This window comes from Pteropus medius, unplaced genomic scaffold (genome assembly GCF_902729225.1).
Source record: "Pteropus medius unplaced genomic scaffold, Ma_sr-lr_union100, whole genome shotgun sequence".
NCBI classification, from domain to species: Eukaryota; Metazoa; Chordata; class Mammalia; order Chiroptera; family Pteropodidae; genus Pteropus; species Pteropus medius.
The window spans coordinates 18613018-18626699 of record NW_024340701.1 but is presented as its reverse complement, the minus strand read 5'-3'; positions in this window follow the sequence as shown (position 1 = coordinate 18626699).

Below are 13682 nucleotides of genomic sequence, written 5' to 3'. Positions count from 1 at the left end.
CAAAGGAGGAAGTAGGATGAAGAGATGTTTGAGGCGGAGAACACAGAGGATCTGGGAATAGGTGGGATCAGATGGAGAGGGGAGGAGGAGTCAGAGCCCTCAGGAAAGTCTCTGAAGTGGCTTACCAGAGACACTGGATGACTCCAACCACCGAGATCACAAATACCATACATGAGGCAGAGCTCAGTGGGAGGACTTAATGAGAAGCTGCAGACTTGTTAAGCTGGGGAACCTGCAGGCATACAAGTGGAAATGTCCAGCAGGCATTAGGAAATAGGGACCGGGAGCTACTAAGTAGCAAGATGACGTGGCTGCTAAAATGAACACCGTACTAGGCTGCATTTATAACTGCATAGTATCGAGGTAATCATAGACTGTTGGCCAGACAGGTCTTAGGTGGAGTGTACCTCCCTTGTGTCACCAGCAGTAAGGAGGAATGGGCATAATTTCAGATTGACATTAGTAACCCAGCTCAGAACAGAACCTGGGGTGGGGCAGGCGCGAGGGAGGAGACCAGGATGGTAGGAGAACTGAAAATCACATTATGTACACTAAAAAACTAGAAGTCATCATTTTCTAGAAAAGGAACTCTGGGTTCTTTTTCTGATTAATGTGTAACAGGGTATGAAAATGGCAGCTTCCACAAAGATACTAAGCAACAGTAAATGTGAACTTTCAGAGTGAGGTGTGAAATTGGCATATGTCACCACATACAGATTTACAAAAGCAATGGTCAGTGACTCTGGGGTTCAAGGATAGGAAAGGACCTAGAATGGGAAAGGGAAAATAGATGAAGAGATTTCGGGTGGATGGGAGTAGTAGTTACTGTGTCAGAGACACCACTCATTCCCTAAAAAATGAGAGGTTATATGGGGAAGAATGTATGTGGGGAGGTGATTCAACCCAAAGCCTAATGAGGGCTCCATCTGAGCCTGTCTCCTCACTACCCACCCCCCAAAACAGCCTGAGGAAAGGGCTTCCTTGCATAGTTTACTTTGTGGGATGGTCCCAAGGAACAGGAAAGAATAAAACAGGAAAGGAGGGAACACCAATTTGAGCTCATCATTATTGTAGGTAACTAGGGCCTGATATCACTGGGGACATTCTGAGGAGCCACATAAAAGATGCCTCAGAATTGTCTGCCTGAGGGATGGAAGAAGACAGTATTTTTACATGGGCTCCAAGTCCAAATAGGACAAGGGTTACCCCCCAGGGTGTTTGCACATGTATCAGAATGCCACCGTGAGTTTCCCCAGCCCCCACCAAGCCACAAAGATGCCCAAGGCAGAGAGATGTGCTGCCTGCCTGGGGCCACAGGGACATGCCAGCTACATACCTGAAACAGCTAAAGCAGACTATGGACTACTCTCATCTGGGACTTCTAAAGGGCAAATGACAGCGGGCTCAGTACCATGGTGGCCAAGACAAGGAGCACTGCTGCATTGGATCAGCCTACCTATGTGCAGTCTTGAGAGAGGCCCCCAACAAAGAGAATCTTTGAAGAGCCCAGGAAAACTCCCAGGAGAGAGAATCAGCTTTAGACACCTGCCAGGCGCAGAAAGAGAACCAGGTCAAGAGAGACACCACTCCTCTCTCCACCCCATCCTCCACCGAGTAGCTAGAAGTGGGGGAGGGAAGGGGAGGTACAAGGTGGAGAAACAGACAGGAAGCCAGCCACACCTATTTACTGAGGGAGGATTCCAACTAGAAGCAGACCTGAGCAGGGGAGCAGAGAGGTTATGAAGATTATCTTGGACTGGATATTTTAATTTTGGAAGAAGGGCTGTATTTGTGACTTTGAAGGACTAGAAGGCTGGATATTACTAAGACAGAACTGAAAAGTCATAAGGCCCACTGTAGTATTTACTCGGTAATGGGATTTATTTATCCAATGTATTAGTCAGTGTTCTTCAGAACCAAGAGGATATGTATAGAGAGAGAGAAATAGATAATTATAAGGAATTGCTCATGTGATTCTGGAGGTTGACAAGCCCCAAGACCTGCACTCAGCAAGCTGGAGACCCAAAGAGCTAATGGTACAGTTCCAGTCCAAGTGACAGCAGTCTGGAGACCCAGGAAGAATCAATATCCCAAGGCAGGAAAAAACGATGTCCCAGTTGAAAGGCAGCCGGGTAGGAGGCACTCCCTCTTACTCAGGCTTTTTGTTCTACTCAGGCCTTCAACTGATTGGATGAGGCCCACTCACATTAGGGAAATCTGCTTTACTCAGTCTACTATTCAAGTATTAATCTCATTCAAAAACACTCTAATAAACACAACCAGAATAACGTTTGTCCAGATATCTGGGTTTTCATGGCCCAGTCAAGTTGATACACAAAGTAAACCATCACCTCCAGGTAAAGTCCACTGAATGGATTTTAAAGGAAACTTAATAAAAGTAATGTTTTCATTATATATAAGTCAAACACAGGCAACATTCCATTTACATTCTTAGAACTAGCTCAAGATCTCCTGTGGGACCTGCTGAGCCTGACTCTGACCCTTGGTTATCCTGTCCCCTTCTGCCTTCCTCCTGTGTCTTGACACATGGTTAGTAGGTTCCTGGCTCTCAGTTTTGGGTTCCATCCTCTGAACTTCAGGCAGCATCCCCATCCCCACCCCCAGCCCTGGAACAGCATCTTTATAATCATAACCCTGAGGAACTTCCTGTAAGACGTGGTCTCAGAATTATCCTGAAACGATTCTCCCCTGTTTGCTGAGAGATGCAACATTCTCTTTAGAAACAGCCTGGTGGTGACTTTAACACACAGGCAGTTGTCAGCCAGAGAGGTCCCCAAGCTGAATACTAATAGCTTGGTTTGGCCATGATAATCCACAGAACTATGTGTTTTTATTTTACTTTTTCCTGCGCAGTTTAGACCAAGGCTTCCTTTGTAGCCCTGTAGCTCTAGCACCTGCAAATCTTCTCCTGAGGGTACTTCAAGCCAGGATCTCTTGGGTTTCAACCATTCCAGGTTGGATGGAGAAAACAAATACATAGACACTTGGTCTCTGCCTTCAGGAGGAATAAACCCATAATCACTACGCTGTGTTCTGAGGCTGTTAATCAAGAGAGGAACAAACTGTGTGTGTATGTGTGCATGCATGTGCACACATTAGTGCATGCACTGTGAGTGAGGGAAGCAGTAGAGGAGAGGAGAAACAGCCCAGCAAGAACATGTTCTTAGAAGTCTAGCCTCAGCCTGATCCCATGTGCAGCTCTCGAGCATACATTATAACTCAGAGTGTGGTCTGCCCTGGGAAAGCTTTTATGCATCTAAATCAAACAGTCCTTAAAGATGCCTAACTTGGGGGACCTCCAGCCTGAGTGGCTCCCATCACCTAAGGGCCAGCAGGTGAAGGTTGCAGGTGTAGACCATTAACAGCAGCACCTGGAGCAATTAGGGAACTGGCCCAAGGAACCAGTTACAGAGATCTCAGAGAAACTGGGTAGAGCTCCCAAAGTGTCACAGCTTCCCAGTGGACAGTCTTGAGTTGGGTTTTCAAGAAGCAGATGGAATCTTTTGGGCAAAGAGGCTAGGGAAATTACATTCCAGGGCTAAGCAAAGGTTCAGAGGCGTGATGTGGCAGCCTGGGTAGAAGAGTACAAAGCTGGCAGAAAGGGCAACTGGACAAGAATGTGTGTGCAGAGGGAGAAAGGCAGGTTGTATGGGTCTTGAACGCTATGCTGAAGACGTAGAGTCCATTATGAGCAACAGAGGCAAACTAGAATGGACCAAAAGGAGGGTGCTTGGGATGGTGAGAGGCCTGGAAATGCATGCTGTCTCTGGACTCCATTGCCAAGTATTGGACTATGTGGTGGTAAGGCCACCCTGGGGATGAAGGGATTGTCTGGTGCCTCCTGGAAACAGTGGCTCCTCTACAGCTGAGATCCAGGCTGATCCCCACTCTTTCTTGTGCCTCTTCTCAGCTTGCTTCTCCTCTCCCTACTTTATAGAGTTTCCTTTCCGTAACCTCTCCTCTCTTTTCTTTCTCACCTTTACCAAGTGGCTACAAGTCGATCTACAATGGGCCTGCTGTCCTGGGATCCATGTAGTCTTTTCTTCCTTGGGGGTACCCTGGATTTAGTCCTATGTTAAATGTGGTGCAACAAAGGAGGAAACTATCCATATTTATGCACACATTTTAAAATGTTTAAACTTTTTATTATGAAAAATTTCAACACACACTGAAGTAGAGAAAACAGTACAATAAACCCCTTTGTGCTTATTACCCAGTTTTAAAATTTATCAGTCTTATATCCTCTATACTTTTACCTGCTTCCCCACCCCAGAATGCTTTGAAGCAGGTCCCAGACATCATATCGTTTCATCTGTAGATTTTTCAATATGTAGCTCTCAGAGTTGAGGATTTTAATAAAAGAACATAACCACAATACCATTAACACTCCCTATAACAATAATTAGTTCATATCACCAACTATCTAGTCAGTGTTCACATTTCCCCAATTGTCTTATACAATTTTAATAGTTTGTTTGAATTGAGATACAAATAAGTCCATACATTGCATTTGGCTGATATGTGTCTTAAGTCTATTAGCCTGCAGGTTTACCCTCCATCTCATTTTCTTTCTTGCAATCTATTGCCACTGTTGAAGAAACTCAGTAATTTGTCCATAAGAGTTTCCCATAGCCTGAATATTACTTAGTGCATCCTCATGGTGTGATTTGACATGTTCCTCTGTCTCCTGTATTCTCTGTAAATTGGTAGGTAGAGCTAGGCCAACATTGTCCAATAGAGTTTTCTGCAATGACAAAATGTTCTATATCTACACTGTCTAATATGGTAGCTACTAGTCACATGTGAATATTAAGCATTTGAGATGTGACCAGTGTGACTGAGAAAATTGATTTTGAATTTTATGTTATTTTAATTCATTTAAACATAAGTAGCCACATGTAGCTAGTGATTACTGTACTAGACAATACAGATCTGGAGGCTTGATCAGATTTGGTGTGTTTTTTTTTTTTTTCAAAACTACTTGGGGTGGTGTGTGTACTGTATTTAATCCAAATTATTTCTTCTTGTCTGCAACCAGTTTCCCCTAGTGGTATCTATGACTTTTATGCATTTCCCAACAGGCCACAGATGCTATAGGCCTGATCACTTCTGGGGAGCCCACCAGCACAATGGACACAATTACTTAGCCAGGACCCAGCTATGTAGCAATTTTTTCCTTCCTGTTTGTTTGTACTCCATCATGTTTCTCTCATAAAAAGTATAAAATTATGGACTTAGAATATTATTTCATTTTACAGGTGAAGAAAATGGAGCAGGGAGAGGAGCAGGCAGCTTCTCAAAACTGACTGAAGAGCCCCTCTTGAGAACCCCTTTGGAAGTATGTAGGAGGGAGGCAAAAAGTTATACAGCTAAATAATGGCAGAACAGACACGAAACTTAAGTCTGTCTCCTGATGCCCACATTAGTGTTCTTTCTTTTTTCTTTTATCAACATTAAATTCCATGATAGATTTTCTGGTGTTGAACCAGCCTTCCATTCCTAAATAACTCTGCTTGGCCATAATGTTTTAGTGTCTTATACACTACTGGATTCAACTTGCTAATATTTTATTTAGGATTTAAGAATTTGTGTTCATAAGTGAGTTTAGTCAATTTTTTTCTTATTTTATTATAATACTTGTCTGGTTTGGATATCAAGATTCTAATAACCCCATAAAATGAGCTGGACAGCTTTCCTTATTTTCTATTTTAAGGTAGGATTTCTTATTTTTTGAAGATTGGGTAGAATACATCCATGAAAGTGTCTGAACCTGGTCTTCTCCCTCCCTCCGTCTCTCCTTCCTTTATTCCTTCCTCTCTTTCTTTCTTTCCTTCTTTCATGGAGGGCAGAGTGGAGGCATTGGGAGAAATTTTTTACTTTCTGTTTCTTTTTTTAAGAAGTTATTGGTCCATATTACCTAAAGCATTATACAGATTTAATGCAATCCTCATCAGATTCTCATTGGCATTTTTTAAAGAAATAGATAAAAAAAATCATCAGGTTTCTATGGAAGCAAAAAAGATCCTGAATTGCCAAAGCCATCTTGAGAAAAAAGAACAAGGCTGGAGGCATCACTCTGCCCAACTTCAAATTATAGTACACTAAGCAGGGTTGGGCCTGGTTAGTACTTGAATGAGAAACCACCTAGAAATACCAGGTGCTGTAAGTGTTAAAAAAAAAAAAATTATACTACAAAGCAAGAGTAATCAAAACAGCATGGTACTGGCAGAAAAACAGACACACAAACCAGTGGAACAGAATCGACAGTCCAGAAGTAAACCCATATTTATATGGGCAAATAATTTTCAACAACAGAAAAAGCCAAAAACATACAGTGGAGAAAGGAAAGCCTCTTCAATAAATGGTGCTGGGAAAATGGGAAAGCCAGCTGCAAAAGAATGAAACTAGACTGTTGTCTATCACCACACACCAAAATTAACTCAAAATGGATTAAGGACCTGAATATAAGACCTGAAACAATAAAATGCATAGAAGAAAACTTGGAAACTAAACTCAAGGACCTTGTACTTAAAGAAGATTTTATGAATTTGACCGCAAAGGCAAGGGAAGTAAAAGCTAAAATAAATGAATGGGACTACATCAAGCTAAAAAGCGTCTGCTCAGCAAAAGAAATTGTCAACAAGGCAAAGAGACAACTGTTCGAATGGGAAAATATATTTTCAAGCAACGCCTCTGGTAACGGCCTAATATCCAAAATATACAAAGAACTCATACGATTCAATAACAACAAAAAGAAACAAACAATCCAATAAAAAAAATGGGCAGAGGACCTGAACAGACACATCTCCCTAGAGGTCATACAAATGGCCAAGAAATATATGAAAAATGCTCAACATTGCTAGCTATTAGGAAAATGCAAATCAAAATCACAATGAGATATCATATCACACCTGTTAGAATAGCTATAATCAACAGAACAAATAGTAACAAATGTTGGGGAGGATGCTGAGAAAAAGGAACCCTCATCCACTGCTGGTAGGACTGCAAATTGGTACAGCCACTATGAAAAACAGTATGGAGGTTCCTCAAAAAACTAAGAATTGACCTACCCTATGATCCAGCAATTCCTCTACTGGGTATTTACCCCAAAGACTTGAAAACTCATATCCGAAAAGATATTTGCACACTGATGTTCGTAGCAGCATTATTCACAGTGGCCAGGGCATGGAAGCAACCAAAGTGTCCTATGATAGATGATTGGCTAAAGAAGCTTTGGTACATATATGCAGTGGAATATTACTCAGCCATAGGAAGAGACGAAATACTGCCATTTGCGAATACGTGAATAGACCTCAAGATAATCATGCTAAGCGAAATGAGCCAGACAGAAAAAGTTGGAAATCACGTGATATCACTTACATGTGGGATATAAACCTAAAAGCAACAAATGAACAGGACAAACAGAGACTCATGGACATGGACTATAGACTAGTGGTTACCAGAGGGTAAGAGGTGGGGGGGAGGGGGGAGGTAGACGGGGTAAAGGGGGTCAAATATATGGTGATAGAAAGAAATCTAACTATGGGAGGTGAACACACAGTGTAAATATATATATGCCATACTGTTAAAGTGTACAGTTGAAACTTATTGGATTTCGTTAACCAATGTCACCATAAAAATAAATAAATAAATTTTTTTACAAAGAGGCTATTGGTTGACTCTGATATTTCATTTCTTGTTGAATTGACTTTATTTTACATCAAGAAGATTGTCTTTCATCTCATTTTCCAAATTTTTGGCATAAAGTTGCTCACAGTGATCGTATCTGATTTTCAAGTCTCTTTTAGCACACTTTCCTCTCCACCCTGCTGACTCCTGTCCAGTCCTGTGCCACAAAGCCTTCATAATGACTTTGTAGTCATGATCTGAATGCCCACCCCAAATGTGCAATAAATGTATATTGTCCATATATCAATGAGATAGGGAGCATTAACCAGATGTGGAGAGAAAGCCAAAGTTCTTAGGGCTTGCAAAGGACATTTAGCTTAGTTTAGTTCCCGCCCACCCACCCACAGGAAATACAGATCTGCATAAAATACTGCTTGATTTTGTCACTGCCATGCTTAAGACTGCCCCTCACCCCCAGCACTGAGTCTAACTTGCTTAGACAAGTACTCAGGCTTTTATGAAATCAGCCCTCCATAAATCACTGCCCAGTATTGAACCTAGAGCCAGGGATCATAGAAGCAATAACCACATCTTCGAAGGGTGCCAATGGTTAGTTGAGAAGTCACAATAACACAAACAAGACATCAATTTCATGTTAATCTGTAAAGTGCTGCTGTGGATACAAACAGCAGAAGCCATTTGACAGGGGGAGAACTGGACTAGTGGGGGGAGGAGCAAAAAGGGATTAGCTAGACAGGGAGCACAGAGAGAGTTTTAGGCAATAGAAACTGCTGGAAGAAAAGCAAAATCAATGGGACAAAGGCACAGAGGCAAAAAGCACTACAGGATACAGAAAGTCAGAGGGCTTTGTCCTGAGGGCCATCTGATTATAGATTATGGACATGGAAGGAGAGAAGGCATGCCTTCTGATCTCTTCTGTGTAAAAACTAGATTGGGTGAGAGAGAATCAATAGGATTAACTGATATTCCTTCATATAAGACTATATTCTTACATATAAGAAAACATTCTTGTGGAAACAACCCAAATGTCCATCGACAGATGAATAAATAAACGAGATGCAGTATAGCCATAAAATGGAATATCATTCAGCCCCCAAAAGGAATGAAGTTTTGTGCTTTTGGAGTCAAGATAGTGGGGTAAGTAAATACTGTGTTTGCCTCCTCTCATGACCACATTAAAATTGCAGCTAAATTATGAAACAGTAATTCTGGAGAACAATCTGAAGACTAGCTGAACAAAACTCCTGTAACTGGAGATATAAACAGAGGATCACATTGAGACTGGTAGGAAGGGCAGAGACATGAAACAGTCTGGTCCCACACCCACATGTGATGGTTAAACATCAGGAGGGATATCTTGACTATGTAAACCCACCCCCCCTGCCCAGAGAGCAAGGGGCCCCAGCCCCACACTGGGGCTCCCTAGCCCAGGGTTCCAGCGCTGAGAAGAGGAGTCCCCACAAAATTTGGCTGTGAAAATCAATGGGGATTCCAGCCAACCCGGTGAAATGGAAAGCAGCTGGAAAACTGTGGCAGCCTGACCCTGACTAAGCATTTCCTGCTCGAACAACTTAGTTCCTGACTGCAACCCACCCCTCCCCTCTAATCCCAGGACTCTCCAGCTGACGTGGCAGTCCAAAAACCCGCTTAAATGATTAAGCCAGTTTCCTTATAGTTTGGCAGCCAGTCAATGTTCTCCTTATGTTCTCCTTCCTTATATATAATATCTATAGCTATGTGGGAATGTGGAAGTACAAGATTGTATTAAACTGCCTGCCATGTTACAATCAGGTCTCAGCCTTTGGATAAGAATCTGCTAAGCCGGTGCCAGCATCAATAAAAGCCACTTCCTGCTTATAGCCTTGGTGTCCCCTCTCTCTGTTCAAGAATCCCGCAACAAAACCAGACATGCCCTTAAAGGGCCCGTGCACAGATTTGCTCTTTCATGGGCACTCGCCCTGGGCTCCAGCAGAGGGACAGCAGCTCAGGAAGTGCCAGAGACATATGGAGAAAAATTGAGATGTATGACTTCAGGGTGAGAGCTGGAGGGACAACCACCATTGTCCCTTTGTTAAGCCCTCCTCCAGTGTGGCCTGCAGGTGAGCACCATCTTGCCTGTGTTGAGCCCTTTACCCACACAGCCAAAACTGAATCTGCATTGGCCTAGTGAAATCTACTCGCTCCACCCCAGTAACTCCCTGAGACCCCACCCCACCCAACTCAGGAATTGTCTGATGGCAATTTTGGGTGGTTACTGGGCAACCAGCCCCACCCTGCACTCTCAGCAGGAGGTTGCTTCGGCAGTAATCTACAAGCATCTGCTCGTGCATCTCAAGAGACACTTTTGGTGGCAGGCAACCAGGCCTAGCCCTAGCTGCAGTATTTCTTGAACAAATCTTGGAGATCTGCAGGCCTGAGGTGGGCAGCAGCTGGCCTTAGTGTGAGCTGAGGCTTTTGTGAGCAGCCAAAGGCTCAGCACTGGCAACAAATCTGAATCTGCACCAACCTGAGAAACACCTTGCCCACCCTGATGACTCCTGAGAACCGCCCCCACCCCGCCTCATCCAAATCTGGTACCCTTGAGGTTCATTCCAGCATACTGAGTCTTACCTGGGCAGCTGGCCAGGCAGCCCCAGGCCTGAGGTTACCCCAGGCCTTTTGCTAAGCTGCCCCGAGCCTGATACTGAAAGCAGTTGGCTTCAGATCACCCCGTGACCTTTCCCACATACCTCTAACTCCTACTCAGGCAGTGACCAAACACGAATAGCTTTGTAGCTCCTACCAGGTAGCCCTCGGCCAGTCAGAGGCAGCAGCTAACCTTGGCCTGCACAGGAGCCCTTCCCAAGGGGCTCCAGAACCAACACACACAGAGGCTGGCATTAGACTTCAACAGAGCACTACCTGATTAGCCCCACAAGCAGCACACTAAAAGAGTGACCTCAACAAGCACACAAACCCACTGGGGCTGGCAAACCCCAGTCCGCCCCTACACAGCAGCAATTCATACTCTGTGGATGTGACCAATCATCACAGCCACTCAGCCTAAAAGTTGATCACTATTACTGATGTACCAACAACAATCAAGACTAAACTACTAAAGGAGGGCACACACAACCACACAAGGGTCACTCCTGGAGCACCAGGCCAAGGTCATCAGGGACACTGCACCACTGGGCCACACAGGACACCTACTACATAAGGCCACCCAGCTAAGACTGGGAGATGTAGCAGATATACCCAATACATAGATATGAACACAGGCAGCCAAAATGAGAAAACGAACATGTCACAAATAAAAGGACAGTAGAAAACTCCAGAAAAAAAAACTAAACAAAATGGAGGTAAGCAACCTACCAGAGACAGTTCAAAACACTGATTATAAGGATGTTCAATGAACTTAGGGGGAGAATAGATGAGCTCAGTGAGGACTTCAACAGAGAGATAGTAAACATAAAAAAGGACGTAGAAACCATAAAAAAGAACCAGTCAGAAAAAAAAATAATTACTGAAATGAAGAATACACTAGAAAAAAAAATCAACAGTAGATTGGATGAAGCAGACGACTAAATCAACGATTTGGAAGACAAGGTAGCAGAAAACACCCAAACGTAACAGCAAAAAGAAAAAAGAATTTTAAGAAATGAGAATAGGAAAGGGGGGTTAAGATGGAGGGCTAGGTAAACATGAGTTTCGCCTCCTCCCATGACTGCATTAAAATTACAATCAAATTATAAAAAAATCAACGCAGAAAATCACCTGAAGACTAGAGGAACATATCACATTCAACTGAAGATGTAAAGAAAAAGCCACATTGAAAACAGTAGGAAGGACGGAGAAGGGAAATGGGCCCTGCACCCATACACGTCAGCTGAGTACCAGGAAGGATAGTGGTGGCTACAGAGGCCCCCCTAAAGGAGCAAAAGATCTTAACCTCATACAGGGGCTCCCCAGCCCAGGGTTCTCTTACCAGGAAGAAGAGTTCCCACAAAATCTGACAGTAAAGATCAGTGGGGATTCAGACCATCTGTGTGAGACAAAAGGAACCTGAAAACCTACACATCCTTCTTAAAGAGCCTGCACACGGACTCACTTGCTAACACCATGGACGCCGGTGGAGGGTCAGCAGCTCAGGAAGCACGAGAGATATATGGGGAAAGACTGAGTTGCGTAACATGGGGCGAAGGCTGGAGGGACAGCCGTCATTGTTCCCTTGTTAGGGTCCCCCTCTGGTGCAGTCTCAGACAGGCACCATCTTGCCTGTGTTGAAGCCTCTTCCCGACAGGGCCATTTCTGAAACTGCACTGGCGGGTGATACTGGCTTGCCCGAGCTCATTTCTCCCTGAGACCCCACCCTATCCAACCCACAATTTGCCCAGCAGCAAGCTTGTTGCCCAGCAACCAGCCCCATCCTGTGCTTTCTGCTTGGAGCATATTCATGGAGTAAATTCAGTGGTCGACAGTCCTTAGCTTGCGCAGCACATGCATTGGAAGAGACCTTCAGTGGTGGGCAGCCAACAACAGCATGAGCTGCAATATCTCTTGAACAAATCTCGGGGGTTTGTGGACCCCAGATGGGCAGCAGTTGGCATTAGTGAGATGAGACTCTTGTGGGTGGCCATAGGCTCATCACTGGCACCAAAACTGAATCTGCATTGGCTAGGTCAAATCTACTCGCTGTCCCCCAGTGATTCCCAGAGTCCACACCTCAGCCAACCCAAATACCACCCAAAGGCTCTTTGAGCTGCAGAGCCTTATGAGTAGCCAGCAGGCAACTTCAGGACATGGGGTGTCCATCGACCTTTTACTAAGCTTCCCCAGGCTTCGTACGGGGAGCAAACAACCACGATTCACAGCATAGTCTCTCCCACTTGCCACCAGATCCAGCACAGGCAGTGACCAACCACGGATCGCTTTGTAGCTCCTAACTAGGTTGCCCCAAACCCATCACAGGCAACAGCTGACCTTGGCCTGCATGGAAGCCCCTGCAGAGGGGCCACAAAACCAACATACCTGGAGGCAGGCATCAGACCACAACAGAGCACCACCAAACTAGCCCCATTTTGTGTTCTCAACATGTATAAAAGCCTGCTAGGGCATATCCATTCTATGGAGTCAGTCCCCACAGAGCAGCTCATATCCTGTGGGCGTCGCCAATCCTCACAGCCACTTAACCTGAGAGTCAATCCCATCCACTGATGCGCTAACAGCAATCAAAGCTTAGCTACAACAGGAGAATACACACAATACACAAAAGGAATACTCCTGGAGCTGCCAGCTCAGGTGACCAGGGAGACTGTGCCTTGTGCCACCTGGCCAAGCCTGGTAGACGTAACATCAGACCACCTGGCCACATCAGACCACCTGGCCAAGCCTGGTAGACGTAACAAATCTACCTAATACATTAAAACAATCAGAGAGAGGTAACTAAAATGAGAAAACAAAGGAACATGCCACAAATGAAACAATGGGAGAAAACTCCAGAAAAAAAAAATAAACAAAATAGAGGCAAGCAACCTACCAGAAACAGAGTTCAAAACACTGGTTATAAGGATGTTCAATAAACTTAGGGGGAGAATAGATGAGCTCAGGGAGGATTTCAACAGAGAGATAGTAAGCATAAAAAAGGACATAGAAACCATAAAAAAGAACCAGTCAGAAATGAAGAATACAATAACTGCAATGAAGAATACACCTAAAGAAATCAACAGTAGATTGGATGAAGCTGACAACTGAATCAACAGTATGGAAAAGAAGGTAACAGAAAACACCCAATTAGAACAGTAGCAAAAAAAAAATCAAAAAAAGTGAAGAGGGTTTAAGAGACTTCTGGGACAACATCAGGCATTCTAACATTTGCATCATAGGGTACCAGAAGGAGAAGAGAGAGAGCAAGGGATTGAGAGCCTAATTGGAGAAGTAATGACAGAAAACTTTCCTAACCTGATGAAGGAAATAGACATACAAGTCCAGGAAGTGCAAAGAGTCCCAAGGAAGAAGAACCCAAAGAGGCC